This window comes from Canis lupus, chromosome 9, assembly GCF_003254725.2.
Source record: "Canis lupus dingo isolate Sandy chromosome 9, ASM325472v2, whole genome shotgun sequence".
In the NCBI taxonomy this organism is placed as follows: Eukaryota; Metazoa; Chordata; class Mammalia; order Carnivora; family Canidae; genus Canis; species Canis lupus.
Window position 1 is genome coordinate 15,594,731 of NC_064251.1, and position 7,552 is coordinate 15,602,282.

At 44.1% G+C, this 7,552-nt stretch overlaps 1 long non-coding RNA gene across 2 annotated transcripts; it reads right to left on the bottom strand.

Moving 5' to 3' along the window:
• Positions 1 to 955: 955 nt before the first annotated feature.
• LOC125755809 (uncharacterized) lies at positions 956 to 6,862 on the bottom strand. 2 transcript variants are annotated; one of them, XR_007413158.1, is made up of 4 exons: positions 6,385 to 6,862; positions 5,799 to 5,859; positions 2,712 to 2,769; positions 956 to 1,151 (listed from the first exon to the last, which is right to left on the bottom strand). It is a non-coding gene; the product is annotated as an uncharacterized LOC125755809 (long non-coding RNA). The 2 variants fall into 2 exon arrangements; XR_007413159.1 differs by having other exon boundaries at positions 2,712 to 4,248.
• Positions 6,863 to 7,552: the final 690 nt, after the last annotated feature.

Below are 7,552 nucleotides of genomic sequence, written 5' to 3' on the forward strand. Positions count from 1 at the left end.
TCGTGATCCTGGGGTCCTGGGATCGAGTCCCACCTCAGGCTCCCTTGAGGGAGCCTGCTTCTCCCTCTGCCTGTGTCTCTACCTCTCTGTATGTCTCTCATGAATAAACAAAATCTTAAAAAAAATCTAATAAATAAACTCTGTCTAAAAAAGAAAAAAAGGTCCACTGATAGGTTTTCAGATCCCTCATTGTAACTAACCTTTAGGAAACTACCACTTGTCAAATTTAGGTTTGCAATCCAAGAATAACATCCATAATTATTTGAAAAAGCTGTTAAAATGCTTCCTTTTCCAGCTACATTATCTGTGTAGGGCCAGATTTGCTTCATATACTTGCACTAAAGCAACAGATCATGACAGATTGACAGGAAAAGCAGATGAGAACCCACCTGTCTCTGTTAAGTCACCCAATCTAAATCCCTTTCTCATATAACTTTTTTTTTTTTTTTTTACTAAATAGTTGTTTTTCGTTTGAAATGCTATTTATGTCAACATGTAATGGATTTTTAACATTATTTTTAAGTAAATGATGATTTTTTAAAGTGTCTCAGTTCTCATTTCGTATAGAGGAAATACAGATAAAATCCACATGCACAAAAGCTCTTTCGAGGGCATCAAGGGGTTCTGAAACCAAAAGAAGTTTGAAAACCACTGCCCTGGGCCTAGGTGGTTTAGTTAAACTTTAATTTGTAGGCTATTTTCTGGCTCATTTGGCAAGTGATGTACTAATAGCAATTGCATCTAATAGTTAACACACAGAAGCTGCCAATATCCAGAAAATGGCCATCAGGCTGTCCGGGCGTATGCAGAAAGTATGTGTGCTAAGTGTATCTTTTTTCAAGCGTGAATTTGGAATATGTTCAATTTTCATTCTTCTGTTATCTTCCTTTAAAATGAAACATTTCAAAGAATATAATAAAACATGAAGGTAAATAAAAAAACAGTGCAAGTCAAATTTATGGTGTGGGAACATAAGGCTTGCTATTACAGCTTTTAATGGCAGCTAGTTTACAATAAACATCGGGCTTAGCCTGGTAGAAAACAGTCACAGACAGGAGGTAAATACTTGTCCATTTCCAAGCATCTGAAGCTCTGGAGTCCCTCCAGTTGAATAATGCAGATCTGCCAACTGTCACTCATTTGGACTAACGCTTTTTTGTTGTTGTTTTAATTAAATTGGAAAAGAGAGAGAGAGAGAGAGAGAGAGAGAGAGAGAACATAAGATAAACCTCCCTCTGAAAGTACTAAAATTCCACGGATGGATAAATCCATGACCCATCCTTTTACACGGTGTTTGTTAGCCTTGAGTAAATCACACAGACTCCCATCAACAGAGTCACACAGGGGAATGGACTATATACTGTGTTAGGAAGGGCCCATTGCCAGCAAATCTGAATATTACAGTGAGGTTTTATAAACAGTGAGAAAAAATAGCTAGATCCTCACCCAGATAACAAGAATATAAATGGACCTTTTAATGAGCTTTGCATCATCACGTATGAAATAATAAATACACCCAAACAGAGATAAAAAGGGGAAAAGCAAAATTATGCAACATTTCTGTCGTTAAGATATGTGGGCAGCGTGGCTCAAAATAGAAGCCAAGCAGCTTTCCAAAGACGTGAAGGTTTTAGATAAAGAAAATATAATCGCCCTAATTCGTGTTTAATCCTGTTCCCTTCAGCTTTTGTCAGAAACTGTTACCCACCTCTGGTTATCTGAGGACAGTGGAACTGTTCACAGAAATATACCTGAAACAGATTCTTACAAGTCCATATTCTAAAGTTGTTACGTTTAAAAAAAGAACTGTGATAAAATTCAAGGTTAGGTGTAGGGAGAAGAACCAAGATAGAAACGACATATACTTTACGTTAATCTCTAATACACTTCATGAATAACTTATATTTATTTTTGCTGGATGAATACTTTGGATCAAAGGGTAATTTAGCATCAACTAAATTGTTAAAAGCCTTCACCTGTTATAAACACCTCAGAGTATTTGAAATCAAAGGCTTTCCATGTAAATGCTGGGTACTTATCCAGGGTGTTCTTTTTTTTTTTTTCTTTCTTTTCTTGAAATGAAAAATGTGGTTATGAGTAATCTTGATTTTTATTTGGATTATCATCTCATTGGCTAAGAGGTTGCCCTAGTGCTACAATGGAACCTTCCATTTTGTTTTACAGTGAAGGAAAACATTTTCCTTCTACAGACGTGTGCAGCAGAACAAGTCTACTCCATGGCAATGCTAGTAATTGCCTGACTCGTTCTATGTTCCAAAAGAATTTTAAAATAAATGATACTAGATCTTCGGAACTGTCATGATCTTTACTTTCAATTTCATTGTAAAGATTTATGACATGTCACAGGTGCCAAAACCAAAGGAAATAATGTGGTCAGGGAGAAAATGAATAAAATTTAAAAAGGAACCGAGGTACTATTTTTCCTTCTGATACTGATGCTCACATTCATCAGTTTCACAGGGTGTAGGGCAAATGTAAGCATGATGATATTAGACCAACATTTTGTAAATCAATACAACTCTGAGTATGAAGAAGTCTTAGACTTATCTAAAAGTTTCACTCAGAAGGCTTACAGGTGGAATAGAGCTTATGAAAGTGTGGGCTTCATTTGACCCTTAGAGTGCTTTTCTAAAAATTGAATTCATTGTCAACATCACAGGTTGGGATATCTCACAGAAACAAAGACATACCTGCATTTCTATCTCCTGGAACAAATGGAAGGTCTGGCAACAGAGTTCCTGTGTCGTTCTGTCAAGGCATCAGAGGGAGGTTAGGCAAGGGTGACCACCCTACCAGAGCTTCCCTAGTCCATTAGACCCATGTGTATTTCCTGCTTGGTGCATGGATATATTTACGTAGAAGGTGGTTGTCAATCAGTTGCTCTGGCTTCAGCTGTGAGTAATGAAGGCAAGATCAAGTTCAGGTGTCTACTCCTTTGGGGTTCCTCCCTATCTCTTCCAACAAAACTCCATATTATCTGTACAGCTGCAGAACCCAAATGGACCATTTTAGGATGGTTTTCAGGGCCCTCATCCCAGATTAGAATCACCTTAGAGTTTTACCACTGAAATGGAGAGTTTTGGGGAAATAAGGATTCAGAGTCTTTAATTGAAGGTTATGTCTAATCTAGGTTGAGCTGGGTAATGTATCTCAATTCAAGATGAGAATAATTCTGAAATCAAACAGAAAAAAAGACCCACGATGGAGGTATTACTGAAATGTCTCCTTGGGAGGGGGGGCACCTGGCTGACTCAGTGGGTAGAGCATGACACTCTTGATCTTGGGACTTGAGTTTGAGCAAGGAGTATACTTTTAAAAAATGTCTCTCTGTATATGAGATGAGGTAAAGAAGAATACCTGGATTCTGGGACCCACACTGTCTCTAACTAGCTGTGGGACCTTTTTTTTTTAAGATTTATTTATTTATTTATTTATTTATTTATTTATTTATTTATTTATAATAGCCATAGAGAGAGAGGCAGAGACACAGGAGGAGGGAGAAGCAGGCCCCATGCAGGGAGCTTGACGTGGGACTCGATCCTGAGACTCCAGGATTGCACCCTGGGTCAAAGGCAGGCGCTAAACCACTGAGCCACCCAAGGATGCCCCCAGCTGTGGGACCTTAATTGACTCACTTAACTCAGCCTCTGTTTTTCACCTATAAAAGGAAGGGAATGTTTCTGCATTCAGAGCCCAGGCCATACGTTAGAATCACCTGGGCAACTTTTTAAAATACTGATGCCTAGGCCCCACCCAAGGTCAACTGAATCTGGTTCTCTGATATGGGGGCCCAGGAATCAGTATTTTCCTGAGGTTCTTCTCTATGATTCTGAGGCACAGAAAGGGAGACAATACCACATGATTTCCAAGGAGAGACATGATCTGTTTGACATGATCTCCAAGGTTCCTTCCCATTCTCCAATTTCATGGTCTCTTTTTTTTTTTTTAATTTTTTATTTATTTATGACAGTCACACACACACACAGAGAGAGAGAGAGGCAGAGACACAGGCAGAGGGAGAGGGAGAAGCAGGCTCCATGCACCGGGAGCCTGACGTGGGACTCGATCCCGGGTCTCCAGGATCACGCCCTGGGCCAAAGGCAGGCGCCAAACCGCTGCGCCACCCAGGGATCCCCCAATTTTATGGTCTCAAGGCTTGATAGTGGCGTCAGGAAAATAGCTATTTGCTCTGTTAATTTCTCATTTATGTCAGATTGCCGGTCAAAACTTCATTTCACACAAAAAAAAAAAAAAAAAAAGATGAAGAAGATGTGGTCATAGCTTTTCATTTACATTAAACCATTAAATCCAAATTCAAACACCCACTCCCTTAAATTCACTCTCTACAACCACATTCAGGTATCACTGTCCAAGGCACGCTGATTTAAATATCTTTATCTGGACAAGGTATCTATGCTGTTGCCATTTGAAAGATGGCATATTACCTTCCCAGTATATAATAAGGTAACCACTAACCACACATTGCACTGAACACCTGAAATGTCAGTAGTCCCCAATGAGATACACTGGAAGTGAAAAATATACACTCAGCTTTCCATAGTCAGTACAAAAAGAAGTAAAATATCTCATTAATAATTCTTATATCAATCACATGTTAAAATAATTTTTTTAAGATTTATTTATTTATGATAGACATAGAGAGAGGGATAAGCAGGCTCCATGCCGGGAGCCCAATGCAGAACTCGATCCCGGGACTCCAGGATCGTGCCCTGGGCCAAAGGTAGGCACTAAACCGCTGAGCCACCCAGGGATCCCCAAAATAATAATGTTTTAATAGAATGTGTTTCACATAATATTAAAATTAATTTCACCTGTTTTTTTTTCTTTTCCAAATATGATTACTAGAAATTTTCCATTACTTAGGTGGCTCCCGTTATATTTCTATTGGACAGTGCTAAGAGACATCCATTTTCTGAAACTTTAACTGAAGTTTATAGAGTTTTAAAAAAGACAGGCCCAAGGTCACCTTGGTGGCACAGTCAATTAAGCAAAGGACATTTGTCTTCAGCTCAGGTCATGATCTCAGGGTGGTGAGATGGAGTCCTGCCTTGGGCTCTGTGCGAGTCTGCTTGGGACTCTTTCTCCCTCCCCCCTATACTGCTGCACACACACTTTCTCTCTGTGTCTCTAAAATAAAAAATAGGGGCCCTGGGTGGCTCAGTTGGTTAAGCATCTGCCTTCAACTCAGGTCATGATCCCAGGGTCCCGGGAAGGAGCCCCACATGAGGCTCCTGGCTCAGCAGGGAATCTGCTTCTCTCTCTGGCCTTTTGCCCCTCCCCCTTGCTTATGCTCTCTGTCTCTCTCTCAAATACATAAATAAAATCTTAGAAAAAAAGACAGCTCCTAGGAATGAGCTCAGTTGGGGTTTGAAAAACATTTAATTACTAGTCTTTACCACACAGGCTCTTTACAAGGGGACTATTCTTAATAGAAATGACTGGAACTACCCAACCTCAGCTGGATGGCAATACACAAATCAAAGGCAGTACTTTACACCAACAGGACACTCTTGTGCACCCGAATCTGGCCCTTGGGAGAACCCTAGTGGAACACCGCGGGGAGAACGATGGGGTGGTCCCTGGTCTTTTCCCTTTCCTTCCAATTCACGTGAGAAATGTGACTTCAACACGGCTGCTTGTTCTCGAGGTTTCCCGCTCAGACCCACCCGCGCTCTGTGCATGAAACAGACACACGGTGAAGGGTGAACTCGGTGAACGAGAGCATTTAGGGGGACAACATCTGAGCATCCGCTCACCCGCCTTTCTTCTCCCTCAGCGGTGCCTCAAATGCTTCAGCCCGATGGTGTCCGCGGTCTCCTGGGATTTTGAGCCAAAAGGTCTCAGATTAGCAGCCCCGGCCGGGCCTTCTGGGCCGCCGCAACAGAGAGGGCGGGGAGGGGAACGGCAAGGCTGGGTGGGGAAACGCGGCCAGCTTGATGCGCGGGAAGAGTAGGCAGCGGTGCGGAGTGTGGGGGTTCGGGTGCCAGCAGCACTCCCCCACGCTCCTCAGCCCCTCAGCTGCCGCCGCTCTGAGCCCAGGCCTCTGAGGCCCGGCGCGCCCCGGTCGCGGACGGCGCGCGTGTGAGGGCCGTTCAGGTCACCTGGGCTCCCTGTGCGCGGCGCCCTGAGCAGATCCGCAGGGGACGGCTGGGCGCCCCCTCCAGGCAGGGAGGGACAGCAAGACGTGGGGGGCAGGAAGAGGGCAGCGCCCGGAAGGCTGGGAGCCCCCGGGGCGGCGGCGTCTGGCGCAGGGGAAAGGCCACCGCGGCCTGAGGGGACCTGGCGACAGGTGTGCTCGTGTCCCTCTCCCAGGCCCCCACCCACCGCTGCGGTAGCACTTACTCATGGTCTTGTTTTCCTTCCTCCGCCACAAGCACAAAGGCCCTGCTTACTCCTCCGTGAGGCCCCAGCACCCAGCACGACGCTTGGCGCTCAAGGGCTTCTGCGGAGGGCGCCACCGGGAGCACCTGTAGTCCTGCGGCCGGGCTCGTGCCTCCGCATCGAGCTCCGCCTGCGCTCTAAACCCTGGACCCAAGGTCCCGAAGCAAGGGTGAAGGAGGAGGGGCGGAGGACAGGTCCCGGCGTCAGGAGACTGCCAGCCGTGGGCGCACGCACCTGCTTACGGCTGCCAGGGCTGCTCTGCCCTTTCCCATGGGCTGTGTTACTGTTCCCCCACCCACCTCGGGGGGTTTCTCTGAGAAAAACCATTCTGAGGACTGGTCTTGCTCTATTTTGTACCAAAATCCATAAAAAGCAGAGCATGTCCAAACCTTCCCCCCACAACAGTAGATTACTGTACTTTCCAACAGACTGAGCCACCGCCTTTGCCAGCGCTTGGGATATGCTGCAAATAAGTGGCCGGCACTCAGGAAGCTCAAGGTCCCAGCAACAGTTGTGCGGCCTTGGATAAGGAACACAGGGAGACTCTTTGTCTTCTGGTTTCTTCAGGGTATCAAAAGAGATAGTGGTATATTCAAGGGGTATGAAGAAAGCTTAACATTAGTCTGCATGGAGCTCTTTGAAATGCATGAAGGGCACTACAGTGGATCAATTCAACACTTGCCCTAGTGTTCCCAGAGAACCCTTGTCCGAACATTTATAAAATCTCTCCGCGGATGTGTACACACACACACACACACACACACACACACACACACGAATACATTTTAAATCACCTAATTGCTTTTAAAAATGTTAAGTAAACACGCTGCAATGATTATAAGGCATCTGTACCATGTATCCAATGCGAGCCTGCCACGGTAAGAGCTATTTGAGAAACTAAATCACATCAATGAAAGAATAGCAATGAGTCAATTGATGGAATATTGCATTAGCAATGGCCTCTGACCCCGCATGATGCCAACTGAATGCTTTTTCCTCTTTGTAATTTAATCATTTTTCAGTTAAATTAATTTCTTAAAATCCACTCAGATAAGCCGCCTATGTTAAACACACACACACACACACACACACACCCCTCCAGGTATAGGTGAAATGAAAGACAAATGAC